Source organism: Myotis brandtii, unplaced genomic scaffold, assembly GCF_000412655.1.
Source record: "Myotis brandtii unplaced genomic scaffold, ASM41265v1 scaffold658, whole genome shotgun sequence".
Taxonomy (NCBI): Eukaryota; Metazoa; Chordata; class Mammalia; order Chiroptera; family Vespertilionidae; genus Myotis; species Myotis brandtii.
Window position 1 is genome coordinate 95852 of NW_005370558.1, and position 17500 is coordinate 113351.

Sequence of the window (17500 nt, forward strand, 5' to 3'; positions counted from 1 at the left end):
GGGGGGGGCAGTTAAGGGCAACCAGGCAGGCAGGCAAGCGATTAGGAGCTAGAGGTCCAGGATTGTGAGAGGGATGTCCAACTGCCGGTTTAGGCCCGATCTCGGGCCCAAACCGGCAGTTGGACATCCCCTGAGGGGTCCTGGATTGGAGAGGGTGCAGGCTGGGCTGAGGGGGACCCCTCCCCCCCGCAGGAATTTCGTACACTGGGCCTCCAAATTATTTTTTAATATTTGTTACAGATTTTTATTACAGATATTTGTCACAGTTTTTTGACACTAAACACTCTCAATTTAAGAAAAGGTTGTATTAAATAAGTTTGTAAAATACTTATTTGTCTTTATAAATCTCCTTAAAAATAGCTTAATCCATAGCATTTAACTTCTTTGGCTAGCCCAGGGAGCCATTTTCAACCTTTGTTTATTTGTTTTTTTGTTTTGTGGGGAGAGCTTGTTTTGTACTCTACAAACGAGGTTAAGTTTGGGGAATTCATTTAACCTCTAAGATTCAGTTTCTTCATGTATAAATTAAGAATTATAGTGCCCATCTGATAGGATTGTTGTGAAGTTTAAAGAAGAAAATGTTTTAAGTCACTTTGGAGCCCATTGCCAAATAGGTCCTCAATTATTGTTTCCTTTTCTCTTTATCCTCTGAACATATTGCTGTAAGTTTTCCTATTCTTTTTGAGTTATTACAGTAGTTTTGTGTTTTTGTACAGATTGCTAGATTGTCCTGAGAGACTAAATTATAGATATATGTAGCCTCCTCATTTTGTTAGATATTCTATAATAAAGGAGAATAAGGTAGTTTGGAAAATTGGATAGGTCATAGCAATGTGTACCTTTAGGAATTCTCTTAGAAAGCATGTGTTTACTAAATTAAAAAAATTTTCCCCTTTTTGTTTGGGGAGTGGGGGTGAAGGGATAGTTATCAGAAGTTCTTCCTGATCTGCAGCATAATGATTGTTTGTAGTAACTGACTTTCAGAATTTGATTTGTTTAGTGTGTTGCAGTTGTTTGTAGTCATGTGAATTTAGTGAAGCAGTTATATGATCAAATATGTATTCGGGAGGTGTCAGGCTTTACACATTTGCTGATTATCTAGTTAGGAATACTGCTTATGCTGGTCAATGGTTCCTGCTGATTTAAAAACAGAAGGTGCATCTGTAGATAGTGCTTAGATTGTATAAAATTGGTTGCATTAGCATCTGACACTGCAGGAGAGCAAATTATATCTTGAACGAATAATTTTAAAGAATATAGCTGTTTGTGATATCTTTGTTGTGAAGGTATTGTTTTATTTCATCATCTTAGTTTCAATAAGATTTAATTGTCTACCTAACCACATCAATTCTTTTTTAGTGGGATTTGGTCATTATAGGTTGAATTGTTTTTAGTTTTATATTTTTAATAAAGGAGATTGGCAGCATTAGGAATTACTTTAAGGAATTTTAATTTACTTTTATTCCAGGTACAGTTGGGATCATTGCTAAACTCACAAAAACATCATTCAATTAATAATATCTAACTGATCAGTTTTAAAAATAGTTTATTAGTATTAATATTGTAATATTGCATCTTTAGTTCTTGTTTAAGTATTTTTCTAGGTAGCATCACTTGAACACAAGAAACTAGTGTGCATTGTTCTATTAATAAAGGAGTGATTGTTCTCTGACTTGATTGTTTCAATTGTGTGAATCAGAGAGCAATGTTTTTTTTAGCATGACACTTTGGGAACTGCTACTTGGTTAGGATACTTTTGTTCCAAGGTCTCTTTGAGTCAGTTCCTATTAAAAGTGAAATGTGACAATCTGTATAACAATGAGAATATTTGAACAATACAATACTTGTATTATTATTGTATGGCTTTGAGGAAAACTTCATACTGTGTCTAATTGAATTTATTATGCTTGATGAATTTTTTAAACTGAAGAGTACCTTTTTTGTTTACTTGACCATCGAGTTTACGTTTCTAAGTATATGTAAAAGATACAATAACGTATGTAAATATGCTGAAAATATACAAACTGAAAGATAATAATACAGTAGTTACAGTATAGCATTTCAAAGAAATACTGCTAAAAATTACATTTTCAGTAAGTTAGGTTTTAATAGATGGCAGCAGAAGGAAGGAATAAAAAAATATCAAATTAACATTTGCTTTCATTAACAGTTCCTGTGAATTTTTATAAAAGAATTGATCACAGTGAATTTTTATGGTAAATTATCAATGTCTGTATTACATATTTCCTTAAGAATGCCTTATAGTGTCATGTTCAGAAACATATTATTAACTTAAAATAGTGTTCTTTCCCTTTTTCAAGAGAACAAAGAATTTAGCTGCTTGATACTAGTTACATTATGTAAATTATTATGGTAAATGTAACATTATGTAAAAAATCTCCAAAGTAGTTATATGAAAATTTATATCAGTGAAATAATTTTTGTTAGTTTATGCAAGAATATTACTATGAATGAAGTTTAGTGATGATTGCAGCAGCCTCAAGTAAGAATTTATTTTCTCTTAACATTGTAACTATTGAGACACATTTTTACCTAAGTGATCCTTTTCTAAATCTAAGCTTTGGGAAGGAGAGGAAAGCTGTGAGATTGTGAATTTTGAGGGCTTGGTAAAAGTTTGGATTGTGTCCCTGTGGAACTCTCTTAAAACTTGGTATTTCATGAGTATAAAAGAAAGCTGGGAGAAATGTCTGACCACTCTGCTTTTGCCTAATATTTTCACTTGCCACACAGTCCAGTACCTGTTTGGATTCGTTGTGCTTTTGTTGGATAAAGGTGTATAAAGACCTTTTCTTTGGGTCTGAGGAAAATTGACCCAATATATTCTGGTACGTTCTGTCCTACCAAATATCTAGCTATGCCATGCCATATTTAATGGGTATTAAGAAACATTAAAACCTTTCCCCAAACATTTTTTAGAAGAGGGTGGCTTTGCCTGCTGCTCTTAAGAATTAGGAGTAAAATGGCTGTGAACCAGAAATAGTTGGCTATCCATTTGAAAAGTTTTCTTGATTTTCAGTGATGTACTCTTTTCATATGATTATTAACCATTTTGATATCTTCTATTGTGACAGTTGGCCTGTTTAAAAACATTTTTTTTACCTGTTTTTCTGTTTATTTCTTTCAAATATGTATTCTGAATCCTAAACCTCACAAACTTTTTCCTTCACTCTGATAATTTTCTTTTTCATAGTTTCGAGATTTGTTCATTTTGTTTGAAGTACATTGGCTACCTAGGTAACTCCAAACTGTAGGGGAGCAGGTTCAATTCTCTTACCTCATTTGATTAGGTAATGAGTGTCCTTAATTCCCCTGTTCATCCTTCCTCTCAAAACTGCCCTAATTCCTGGGCAATTTCAGAAGAGATTTATCATATCTTACCAGAGAGAGACCACAAATCATGTCTCTTGATGCCCTCTTAGTGCCTAACACACTGGTAGTAATGGGTGTGTAAAATAATCTTGCAATGAATGACCCACTGTTCACTGGACCCTTTTTCACTTTGAAAGAGGGTAGTTTGACAGCCTCATACTGTTGGACCTTCTTGGGAAGGGCCAATGGTGAACATCTGAGGGCCAGGACAGGTTAGGAGCCTAGCATGAGTTAGTAAGCTTACTATCTGGCCTAACCAGGATACCAGTACAAATGGAAAAGATCAGGCATCTCACTAGGAAAGGAAGGGGAGCAAGAAATAGAGCAGGGCTGACAGGAAGAGTCGGGCTTTTAAGTACTGCTTAAAAATACAGCTTAGGTAAGGACTCCAATTCTATGTAAGTAGTGGGTCACAGTCAGGGAGGAACTGAATAGTTGGTTACTTCAGAATAGTTGTTTTTATAGGCCTTCTGCATATGGGTAGCATCCACAATCTGTGTTTGCTGCACTCTGTGAACTCACCTGTCTGTATCCCATCCCGAGATCATAGCTGGGAGTAACCAACATTGACAAAGTCCTATTCCTATTCTCAGGGCTGAGTTGCTCGTTTATTCAAAGATATCTATGTGAGGGACTGTGAGTAAGTCTGAGAGAAGCAATAAGAAGTTCTTTCCTAAGGACCATTTGCCTTTGCTGCTACACCTTGATCTTAGGGCTCCCTGAGCACTTTGCTTTAGGCACCTTGAGGTTTGGATTCCCTCTCTTTGTTTCTCTCTCTGTCCTCCCCCCGTCCCCCTTTCTTTTTAGACTTGTTTACCAGCCTCTTAACTACTCCTCACCAACTCTGTCACCCCAGAACACCCCACATTTCCTGTGTGCCCTGCTTCTGCAGCCCCGGTTCCTGGCTCTGCTCTCAGCATGGATGCAGAGTCTAAAGGTTGGGTAAACCTTGACAAATTCCACCCAGGAGAGCATTGCCTTGTAACATGAAAGTATACCCGTGATGGTGTTTATCAGACTATTGAGGAAATGCAAATTGAAGAGGAGAGATCGCATAGAATTACCCCAACCCAAGAATCCTTCTGTTTTCTCCTACAAGGTTTTATCTGAAATGGAGTCTGGGCCTTCACAGAATGCAGATATTATAGTAATGGCAAGAGGGAGGAAGCCCCTCCAGACGATGAAGTGAAACTACTGAAGCAAAGTCATGGAGCCAGGCAGAGAGAATGAAAGGAGTCTTTAAAATTCTCATTACTATGTCAAGTGTGTAGGTCTAGTTTAGGACAATTATTGAGTTAATTGCTCCGTAATGGGAAATATTTATTTCAGTGTTCAGACTCCCTAAATCCTTAATTTAAAAGGCATAAATAGAATGGTATTTAAGTAGCCTCTGCTGCTTAAATTTAGAATTTTACTTCATTAAATGGACTTTAGAATTGTTTTCTATCTTTTCTGAGAGTCTTGTTAACTCTGTAGGGTGGTGGGCTGCAGTGAAAACCAGAAAGAAGTTCTTTCCTCGGGACCATTTTTCTTTAAAGGGTAATTAAAGACATGGATGTTTTATCAAAGCAATGAGTTGTCTAAGGATTTTAGATCACAGAGTGAGATAATTTGAGAGTCAAGAAAACTAATTTTGTCAACACTTTCAGATTCTATTTGAGAGAATTCAGGTTCAAAGATTTATTTACAATCACATAGTGGTAGAATCTAGGCCTGCCCACTCCCAGTCCAGCACTTTAATGTTCATGCCAAATCTTTTCCATGTTACAATGGCTATTGCGGTTGTCTAAAAACTTACTTAGAAATGATTATGTGTGCCGAAACCGGGTTGGCTCAGTGGATAGAGCGTTGGCCTGCGGACTGAAGGGTCCCAGGTTCGATTCCGGTCAAGGGCATGTACCTGGGTTGCGGGCACATCCCCAGTGGGAGATGTGCAGGAGGCAGCTGATCGATGTTTCTCTCTCATCGATGTTTCTAACTCTCTATCTCTCTTCCTTCCTCTCTGTAAAAAATCAATAAAACATATTTTAAAAAAAGAAAGAAATGATTATGTGCTATGAGTCAAATATTATTGTGGATCAGGGGTGGGGAATGCCTGGCCCATGAAATAATTTGGCCTGGCCCTGCCAAGGCATTAGAGGTGAGTTAATTAAATGTTTGACCAAATATATAGCAGGCTAATTTTTAAGTTGATAATTTTGTATGGCCTGCTTATAAATATCCAAATGGTCCTGTTCTAGATGTAGGGGGTACAAAGATAAATAAAAGTGGTTCCACATTGAAGAAATTAAGGTTAGATAGAGAATGTCAGCAAGCAAATGGATTATAGTCCAGTGTGATAAGTCCAGGATAGACGTATGCACAGATATGAATCATTCAAGGTCCAGTTGAAGATAAGAGAAACCACTCTATCAGAAAAAGGATTGCATGCAGAGATTTCTGTCTTAGAGAGCATTGGAAAGACTGGAGGGATAGGCTGAGGCTGACTCTCCAGAAATGACTTTCAGAGGAGCACTGAAGAAGTAGCACACCTAGAGGATAACTCTGCCATGTCAGGAAGCTGGGGGAGTCTGCAAGCTGCCACTCCAAATGCCAGCCCCAGGGTAGTCCCATCTTTGCTATCTGGGCTCAGGAAGTCGTCATTAAGCTTGTTGCCTCCAGAACCATCATGGCATTCCTTCCAGTTGTGCATCAGGGAAATAGGTTCCTCGTGTTACCTCCTGGCTTCTTTCTTGCCCTGGCTCTGATTTCAAGTCTCATCAGGTGGATCTGATCAGCAGAATCTAAATCACACCTAATATCATAGTTGCAGGTGCCTTTGGGAAAGTTTTAGCTTTCCAGCCTTTGTAATACTAGAAGGCCCACAGAAGGAGATTGTAATGGTGTCATAATAGTAACTTAATAGTAGTAGAAACAATAGTGACAGAAGCATAGTATAATAGTGACACACATACACACACATATTTATATAATTATACACACACATAAAATTTAATAGTAATATAATGCTCATAATAGAGTGAGTCAGTCTATAGAGTGTTTAGCATTAATACATAAGAGTGGCACCTAATCTACTGGTGGTGAAGAGGAGAGCTTAGAGAATTTTCACTGAGAAGTAGTACACCTGAGTTATTTTGAGTTACTTCTTCATTACGCAGTGGTTAGCATTTCCCATTTTAATGGTGGCGTATCAGGTCACTTGAGTTTATTGATGTTCCCCTTTCAATTTTTGAATTGATGCTTGAAACAAACATAAGAACAATTACTTATATTTCCTAGTGACAGATTCTGAGAAGTGCAATTACTAAGTTAAGGAGTGTGGTCATTCTTAGTGCTTTGGAATCATATTGCCAAATTATTTCCTCCTCAATCCCCTCTTCCAGTATTTATGAGTGAGGCCCTGTTCCAGGTTCCGGACATATAGCAGTGAGCAAGATAGGCAAAAAGCCCTGCCATCACAAAGCATACATTACTAGTAGGAAAAAACAGATAATACAAAAGTATGTATTATGTTGAATGGTAAAATGTGCTAAGGAGAAAAAAATAACACAGGAAAAGAGAATAAGGAATGGTGGGATAGGGAAATTATAATTTTAAATAAGATGATTGGGGAAGACCACACTAGGAAAGTAACTTTTGAATGACTTAGACTAGAGTGGTCGTGGTGGAGATGGAGAGAAAGGGTCAGAATTTGAATATATTTTGAAGATTTAGTTGACAGGGATGGCAGACAGATTGGATCTGAAATGTGAGAGAAAGAGCAGGAGTTCAGTTTTGGACATGTTAAATTTGAGATGTCTGTTAGAAATCCAAATGGAGATGATGAGTAGATGGTTAGATGAATTAGTCTGGAGTTGGGAGAGGCCTGAGCTGAAGAAATAAATTTAAAGTTGATAGTGCATATTTGTATTTGAAGTGACAAGACTGAAAGAGACCAGCAAAGGAGGACACCGAGAAAGAAAAGTGAAGAAGTCCAAGGACTGAACTCTGGAGGCCTTCAGTAGGAAGGGGTCAGTCAGCAAGGAGCCCAAGGAAAGGCCCAGGAGGCAGGGAAGTGGGATGCAGGGAGTCACATGAAGAAGGTGGTTTGAGGAGGAGGAAGCAGTCAGGTGTCAAGCGGTACTTATAGGTCAAGTCAGATGAGGACTGAAGATTGGTAATGATGTTAGCAGTGAGAAGGTCATTGATGCGTCATTGGTGCACGCATAGTTTCAGAAAAGTGGTGGGCAAAACTTGTTTGGCACAGGTTCAAGAGAGAGTAGGAGTAGGAGAATTGGTGACAGTGAGTATAGACACTTTTGAAGAATATAGCTGTAAAGAGAATGAAAGTTATGGGGTGGTAGTTGTGGGGGATGGGCTTGACCTTTTAAAAAGTTTTAAAAATACCTGTATGTTTGCTTGCTGATGGGAAAGGATCCAGGAGAGAGGTAAATTAATGGGAGAACTGGTGGAACAATGTCTGAGTTGGTGAGGGGGTGGGGCTCTAGTTCACAGGTTGAGGAGGGTCCTTTGCAAGGGGCACAAGCACTTCTTCATAGTAACAGGACAAAAGCAGAGTCTATGGGGTCAGAAATAATAAGTGCATAGAAATTGTGGTGGAGGCTTGTGGGAGTTCTCTTCTGATTGCTTGGTTTTCTCAGTGAAGGGGCATATAAGGTAATTAATGGCGATTGAGAATGGAGAAGGTTTGAGGGGAGAGGAGAAAGTATGAAATAGTCACTGAGGAGAGTGAGAGTGAATGAATTAAGGAAAATGTAGTATAATTGCCAAGTTGCATTAAAGCTTACTTACAGTGAATAATCCAAATTTAAAGCTAGATTAGTCAACATAGCTGTGGGTTTTTCTCTAGTTCAGGCAGGTAGAGGGTTGAGGGTGGATAGTTGGATTTAACAAGGGTTGCAATTTTGCCAAGTGAGGGTGACAAACTAAGAGAGTCACAAAGAGACTAAGGGAGTATCTGAGATTGGGTAAAAGACAAGGTCCTTGGTGGGGAGGAGGCTAAGGAATCAAGAATTCAGGGGTTTGGTAGGATCATCTATGTGAATAGTAAAATTGGTAGGGGTGGTGGAATAGTCAGAGAGTGAGTGGCAAAGCACCCAGGATTCCCATGATTCAAGGAAGAGGAGTAACCTTGGGATCAGTGGATGACAACAGAGCAGAGGCGGGAGAGGAGTGAAGTCTGGTGACGTGAGGTTAAAAATATGGTTTTGGAAAATGAGAGAGAATGGTCTGGAAGTGGCAACAAGAAACAGAGGCCACTTACCCCACCTCCAGGCCTGTAGGAGGAGGGGTGGGGAGGAAACACACACTACTTGAGAGGGCTCCAGAAGAAGCCAGCATTTGCTAGCAATAAGTATGTAAGAATGTGCAGCAAACTTAAAGAGAAGAGGTTGAGACTAGACAGTTCTAGTTTATAATAAAAATATTTTGAAACATGTTTAAAGGTCTTTAAAAAAATCAAACATAGAATTACCATATGATCCAGCAATTCTACTTCTGGATATATACCCAAAAGAAGTGAAAGCAGAGATTTGAACAAATATTTGTACACTCATGTTCATAGCAACATTATTCACAATAGCCAGGAGGTAGAAGAAACTCAAGTGTCCATAGACAGATGAATGGATAAACAAAATGTGGTATATGCACACAATGGAATATCATTCAGCCTTAAAGGGAGGAAATTCTGACATATCCTACAACATGGATGAGCCCTGAAGACATTATGCTAAGTGAAATAAGTTATTTACAAAAGGACAGAGATTGTGTGATTCCATTTATGAGGTACCTAGAGTAGTGAAATTCATAGAGACAGAAAATAGAGTGGTGGTTGCCAGGGGCAGGGGTGGAGGGAACAATGGGGAGTTAGTGGGTTCAGAGTTTTAGTTAGGGAACATGAAACAGTTCTGGAGATGGATGGTAGTTATTTTTGAACAATAATGTGAATGTACTTAATGCCACCGAATTGTATACTTAAAAATGGTTAAAATGGCAAATTTCATGTTACGTATATTTTTAAAACAACCTCCCCCCGCGCACACATGCGCGCGCGGGCACACACGCACACGCACACGCACACTCACACACACGTGGTCTAAGGATTTTAGGATATGGGTACTGTTAAGGACTAGGCAGCCATGGCTTGTTTCCAGGGGAAGAGAGGCAGAATTTTGGTAGGAAAGTCTTCTGGTTGACAGGCATAGCATGTTTCCCTTGCTGGGGTGTCAGCTGTATCAATATTGCATGCACTAATTTGACCTTAGCATTGGGGTTCTCAGTGTGGTTTAGAGGTACTTGGAAACACATTTTCTTAAGTAGGAAAACATTTTCTCTGTGTTCTTATTTGTTTTGTTTAGCAAGTGATTATTTTCATAGATGATACAAGGATAACTTTTACCCTTCAAAATTATTCTGTTTTTAATATGAATTCATCTTTTAAATATTATATTTACTAGTTGTATTGAGTGCTAGTTACTTTGGAGTCATTTTGTTTATATCCTGAACTTGGCAATAAATAGAGAAATTGGAAAGCTCTCATTTATAATCTGCTAAGGCCTGTTTCATGACAACATGTTTTAGTTATTTGTCCAGTTGTGTTCTTATTGTTGAGTCACAATAATGATGAGAAGACAGATCAACAGGAGGATGCAAATAAATAAAGCCAAAAAGGGAAGCCAGTGTTGGATTCTTGGGAGTCTGATGGATCCAGGCTGAATCCCAGCTCTGTTACTTAACTCTGAATTTGTTCTTAATGAGCCTCACTTTTATTATTTATAAAATAGGGGTACATCTACTTACCTGCAGAGTTGTTGTTATGATTAAATAAGATAATAAAATAAACCGCCTTTGGCAACAACTAGTATACCTAGGCATTCAGTAGGTGGTAGGTAGCTGGTAGTAGTGTAATTATTACTGCAAAGATATTTAATGGGACTCTGTTTCTGAAACCCATAATGCAAACTTAAAAAGCAAAGGAATTAGCAGAAAGGTCCTTCAATTTATACAAAGATTCACCTCAGGGTTTCTGTAAATCTGGGAGAGTCCCTAGTGCATTTGATGTTTACAGATCATTAGCAAACAGATGCCAGGAGGCAAAATAAACTGTAGCTTAAGGATTTTCGAACCACTGACGATGAAGAGAAAATCAGTTTCTGATAAAGTTATAACATTTCTAAGTAATGGCAGATGATGGGAAAATTTTAATTGGGTTTATAAAAGTTTATTTCAGGAACACATGTATTTCCAACTTAAGGCACATCTATACATCTGTAGCCATCTAATTTATACTGCTTGCTTATTTTTCCATTGGGGTTAATAATATAACAACAACTAACATTTATTGTGTGCTTACTATGTGCCAGTGTGTCTTTAGGAAGCCTGCAGCATTCAAAGGGTTGTTTTCTATTGGACGTTTTAAAATTGGCCTTTTAACCATTTGGAGAGACTAGGTATTTAATGAGTTTATTTTATTCTTTTTTTCTTATTATGCTAATATATTTGTTGGGTACTTACTAGTAGACAAGATAATTTGTAGGAGACAAAGCTAAGTAGAACATGGATCCTGACCTCACAGAATACTTACTCACTGACCCCTACACTGTTCAGAAAGGGTGTGTGGTAGGTAGCATGAGATGAACCCTGGCTCAGTCCTGGACTCTACACCTGGCCCTGCCAAGCTCTTCCCTGAGGCCTTTTCCATCCTGGCCAGGATTAGGTTCCATGCCCCTCTACCATTCCCCAGCATAGCACTTACCAAGCCTGTGGTAATTGCTTGTTTAATTCTCTGTACTCTCCATTAGGGTTAGTCTGTAAACTTTTTGCGAGCAAAGACTATGTCCTATTCATTAATTGGATGAGTCACATCAGAGTATTTGTGCCATGAATAAATACTAATTTTTTAACTTTAGACAAGTGATAACCTATTGCTTTCTTTAACTGATAAAATTGATTATGATAGTCCCAATATCATAGCTTTGTCATGAATATAAAATTAGAAATTTTATACAAAATACCTATCTTAGTGTCTGGCACATAGTGGGCACTCAATCAATATTTTTTGTTTTTGTTTTTGAGTATATAATTAAGTTATCTCTTTTCACCTAATTGACAGATGTGGTATATCTATTTATGAAGACTATATGCAGTGATGTCATGTTTGTGGGACATAAAGGGCACAGCTGTCATTTAGGTTAGATCTGAAGTACTTATTCATATTGGAGTAAAAATATGACACTTAATAGTACTCATACAAAAAGAGGGGGTAAGATGAATTCTAACTCATATATTAAATGGAAGCCTGAGATTATAACTATTAGGAAAAAAGTCAGTATTCATCTGTCAATTTGATAGATTTTAGGAATTAGTTCCAAAGTCAAACTAATTTTAAAAACCCTAAATATTTAAGTAACCATAAATGTTAATCCAAACTGTAATCAGATTTAATTTTCCGGATGAGAAGATGGGAATATGCTGCAAACCAGTAAAGTTGAAAACTAGGATATTCAGTAGGAAAAAGGTAAGAATATATGAACATATTCTTTTGACATTTATTTCCCTTCCAGCACACCCTCTCTTTTTTATTTTATAGCTTCCTTTGGAATTTGACTAATGCTTGAGTTTTGGGTTTATGTGGCATAAGTTTGGTTAAGGATCAGATTTATTATATTCCTTTTGTAGATGAAATTAGTTATCATTAAGTAGTGGCATTTGCTGGTCAAAATATCACCATTCTCTGGAAAGAAAGATGAAGCTCCCTAGATTTTACTGCATAATGTCAATGGACTCATTATTTGTAGAACAGCTGATGCATTTAGGACTTGTTGATTCACTTAATTGGTAACTGTACTACATTCATAACTCCAACAACTGAAAACAATAGGTCAGTGTCTGCTGTTTATGCATAAATAGTCACATTGGAGCAGGATATGTCTGAAAGGCAGAATATGCTAGTTTGAGGAGAAATCTGGCACATGAATGGTTCCATTGCTTGCCATACTGAGGTGGGTTGTGCTCTCCTTCCCTGAATAATGCTGTTTGGGATTTTATTATAGGTGTAGATGGTGACCTGTTCTTGTTTTATCAGGCTGGCCTCCGTGAAGCAGTTTTTGAATGTATTTTCAATGCCAGTATTGAGGGAAAAGACTAGAATAGAAAGAAGCATGAATTAAAATTGGTGATGACTCAAAGTTTTTATGTCAGGTAGCCTTCATGTTTTAGAGAAAAAAGTTAATACCTGAATAGATTTTTTTTAAACTAAGAAATGCCATTTGTACATGAAAACCAAATGTTTACTTAAAGTACTTTGAAATGATTTTTTAAATTAGTGAATTATATTCCTTTTAAATTTCAGGATAAAAATCTGTATTTTAGAATCAGTAATTTTTAATTTAAAAACATTTTAAAGGAAAGACAACAGAAACCATTTTATTTGATTGTCGAGGAAAAGGAAAACGTTGATTTTTTTACTATAAAACATTTCTTTCAAAAATATATTATTTTTAATAAGTAAATTTTAACTACCATAAATGGAATAATTTACTAGAATAATTGTATTTAGTTACAATGCTAACCTAGTGACTCAGGTATTTTATCATGTAAAGTAAAGCTGGCTGATTTTTTTATAGCTATAATAGGTTTAATAGGTAGTGTCCTTAAAGCTCTTTATTAGTTCAGTGTGGTCCAGTTTGCAGTCATACTATCAAGAAACTTTAATTCTACATGATACAAAAATATTTAACTTTTTTTCTTGATGATTAAAAGACAATTTATTTCTGATTGTGTTTTGGGGAAGATTGAGCTTATTCTCAAAATGTACAACTTCTCAAACTATTTTCTGAGAGTCTACATTTTTTAGTGTATAAAAGTTGAAAATGTCATTAGGGAAAGAGCAGTGTAATGGACTATTACTGGTTTGCAGCATATTCCTATCTTCTCATCCAGAAAATTAAATCTGATTACAGTTTAGATTAACATTTATGGTTGTTGGGGAGAGAAAGATAGTATCTTAAACTCCATGAAATTGAGCGAGATTATATCATTTATAGCTAATTTTGAAGTCTCACTTTTAAAGGGCAGATTTTTTATAATTGTTAGCTTTAAATACATTCAATAGTTTGTCTCTTATTGACTGAAATATACTAGAGATAATGACTAGATAAATTTAGTAGGCATTAAATGCAATATTTTCTGTCTTGATTCCTAACATGTTAAAAGTGAAAGCAGTGTAGATTCCTGGGTTAACGGCCATATTTGCAGTTTCTCTTAAATTTTCCTAAAAAAGCTCCGATTATAGAAGATTATAACATTTGGTTAGTATGCAGTTGTTATGCCTTTCATAGAAAATGAAGACAGTGTATTTTTTAATAATCAAGTTAAAGTGTTATGCCTTGACTCTTTAAGTGGAGTCCACTGGTGTGACAGAGAAAAAGAGGAAAATAATTTGGTGAGGGTGTGTGTGTGTGTGTGTGTGTATACACATACTAGTTACTGATGCACAAATGAGCCCTCATACATAACCACAGTACTTTTATGAATTATTTGCATTTCTGTTGTAAACGATCTGTCTACCACGTTTTCTAGGAACTTTGAGCCTAAGGCAGAACTCAAGGTTTTGGAGCCTGTGTAAAATAATTTATAGCACCTTTCTAGTAAGTCTTGCCCAAACTCTTATTCTATTAATTAAACATCCTGTGGCAATCTGGTATATCTTAAAGATTTAAAAGTATATTCCAGTAGAAAACTACAAAACATGGACTATTGAGATTGAAGAATATTAGCCTTCCTCCTCCTCCTCCTCCTTCTTCTTCTTCTCTTCTTCTTCTTGTCTTCTTCTACTTCTTCAAAGCAAGACATTTTTGAGATCAAACTTTTTTTTTTGCTGTGAAGACATAGCCTTCTAAGCATGCTCATGTTCTGTGCCTGAATGAGATTGTGCTGTTGGGAGTCTGTACTGTGAAATGTCTTTTAAATATGGAGATGTGTCTTGTGGCCTCCAGAGGAAGTGGCGCACTTGTTCTGTGTGGGGACAGCCTCTTGCGTGGCCATGGTGCTGGGACAAGGGTAGTGTGGCCCATTACATTGGGATAATGTGAAGCTTTATTAGGCTTATGTGGCTAAGAGAAATATGCCATCTATCATACCATACATCTTGTTGGCAAGATATTTTAAATATGATTTTTGTTGTTGAAAAGTATTTCCCTAGGAAATGATTTTTAATTTTATAGTAAGTTATTATTTAAATTAGGAGAAAGTTGCTGAGAGAAGGATAAGGGGGGAAGAGGGTGCTGTGTACTACTATGTTCTTAATTTTCTGTCAGGGACAAATCTTAGAGAAAAAGCTTGACATATGCCAGTAACTCTATTCTTACTGCCAATTGCCTAAGCAAATTATGTTACTTTTTTTAAAGTTAGCTGTTTGGTGACACTGTGTTTGGAGGTGAGGGTATGAATGTGAGAAGGTGTTTTGGAGCATTAGCAATTATAGCATTGGATGGTGGATAAAGAAATAGATACATAAATATTAGACCGATGCACAGTTTTCCAGTGTATGTTATTTTCCATATAAAGATATAGAACATTTCATAAAATGTTCCCAGACCGTTTAAAACTCAGAAATGCAGCTGATGCAATGAAATACATAGAGTACTTGTAAAAACATACAGACACGCAAGTGGATTGCTGCCAGACAGAAAATTTAAAGGCGGTTTGCTTAACTGCGGGGTGCTAGGTTTTGTACATGTGCCATGCTGAAACTGTTAGTAAGGCGGGTGTTGTGTTGCTTGAGAAAAGCAGATTGTATTTGGACCTTTTTAACTCAGATGTTTCCAATGTCGATATTTTGGTGACATTGTGGCATAATGATCAACTCACTGTGAAAAAGGATTTCAACCTACTGTATAAAATAGGCATTTTAAAGAAATTCAAACAAATTATTTTTAGTTTTTGTGTTAATTTTTACAAAATGGCTTTCATACTTTTATTAACTATGAGACTGGCTCTCTGAGCTAGTTGAATGAAACTTTATAGGTTGGACTTTGGTTTTAAAAAACATTGCCTTTTTTAAAAAAAATATTGTTTAGAAGAGTGTTAAGGACCCATGAAATTTGCTTTTGTAACCTTAGGGCCTTAAAGAAAGGAAGTAAAAGTTTTATGCTTGAATCATAGTAAATAAAATTCATGTATTATCTTGGAACATGATTCTGTTAAAATCTAGGAATCTCACTCTAGGGTTAATCTTAGGACATTTGAAGGACTTAAGTTGGTGGTGCTTATTACATTGCCCACCATTGAGGCAGTGTTTAGGATAATATGGTTTGAGTGACCCTCATCTTAAAATAGGTCAATTTTTCTTTTTATCCGTGTTTCCTCCTCTTTTTCAATTCTATGTTGTATATATGAATTAAATACATTTTAAAGTGACAAGTTAATCATTAATGTAGTTTTTTATTAATATAGTTGGTTAAAGAGATTTAAAAACCTTTCTCTAATCTATAGCAAGAAATATATATTTTTAAATTAAAGAATATACCACAAATTTTGGTTTCTGATGTTCATCCCCTCACCAAATGGTAAAAAAAATAAAGTTTTTGGTTATATTCCATCTTTATTTTCATTGGTATTTCTGGTTCCCAAGGAGCACAACTACTACAAGAAAGGGGACATGATATTAAAGATTTATATATGAGTCATTTTTGTCTGCTTGAAGAGTAAGTGTTAACCACCTGACAACTGGAAGAAAATGAATATGCCTTAGACTATTTTGTGGCTTTCCCAACCTCTGTTTTACAGTGTATTTCAGTGTCTTAGAAGTACATTTTCTTTTTAAATCTTTTAAAATCTTTCTTTTTAAATCTTTTTTTGGTCTTGGGAACAAATTTTAAATTCTAAAAAACCACTTGTTCCACCCCACCCCCATCAAGCCATTTTTGTATGTTTTAGGAATTATAGCCATTGCCCTCTTTTTTAGAGGTCTGTTGGGCATTTGGCTGTCCCTTTATTATCTTGCTGGCTAATTCTTCCCTGTAGAACTACCTGTTGCCGTTACCGCCCTCTGACCTCCTGTCTTAAGAGGACCAAGTCCTTGTGTGATTTTAGCCCTTCAGGCCAGAGAGAAGCAGACAGTGTATTCATTGCCCTACCAGGGCAGCCCTGCACAGTACTGCAGTAGGAATTACACCAGAATTCTGTTAGTCATACTGTAGAAGCGCCAGTTCTCCCTTCTAGTATTTGAAGATGAAGGTAAAAAAAGACATTGATCCTTAGTTTTTAAGTCAACCAGAAGATACTTCAAGAGCTGAAACGGTCTACAGATCCTTTAAGTTTTTTGCACCACCCATTTTGGGACTCTCTGCTCTTGATGTGATCTTTTGAATATTCTTGCTTTTGTTATTAGTCTTAGGTTTTGAAAAGTAATGTCCATTGACTTTGATGACAAAACAGGTATTTCTAGGATTTAAATATAATATGTGAATAGACCCTTAGTTTTCTCTCTTTTTGATTCTTCCCTGCAAAACAATTACCTGTGTTTTGGTTGTGATTTGAAGGGTTTTAACTTTTACGTGGATTCATTTTCACAGAGAAGTAAATTGGTGTTTTAAAACATAGATATGAAAAGTGAGTAGTATGTATTGTGATGATTGTGAGAAAGGACCCTCAACTATTGTGCTTTTCCAAAAGCCTTTTGCATTGATACATAGTTTCTCAAATAGATATTATTCTGATACTTCCCTTAATGTGTCTCTGAGGAACCAAATCTTTCTTTTATTGGAAAAGATTGAATGGTTTTCTAATCAATAGCAAATGGAGTGCTAATAGCTTTTAATTAGTACACTTCTATATTGACTTAAAGACAGTGGCATTGGATTATCTTGCAACTATGATTGAAGAATGGTTACTAAAGTGACCCCTTTAGTAACTCCATTTAAGCTGAATGTCATAAAAGGTGTTTTCATTTATGTATTTTCTAGTTTCTGAGCAAGTTTAAATTTGTTTACACTGGTAAGCTAAAAGTGTATTGTTTTGTTTGTTTTGAAGACTTTACCTAGTTTTATCTGTATTTTCAAGAGCTTTACTGTAAGTATATTTTATTTTTAAAAGCAAGGAATTTTGCATT

At 36.2% G+C, this 17500-nt stretch overlaps 1 protein-coding gene across 1 annotated transcript in view; it reads left to right on the top strand.

Moving 5' to 3' along the window:
• DENND1A (DENN/MADD domain containing 1A) overlaps positions 1-17500 on the top strand; it is a 455803-nt gene that overhangs the window by 91186 nt on the left and 347117 nt on the right.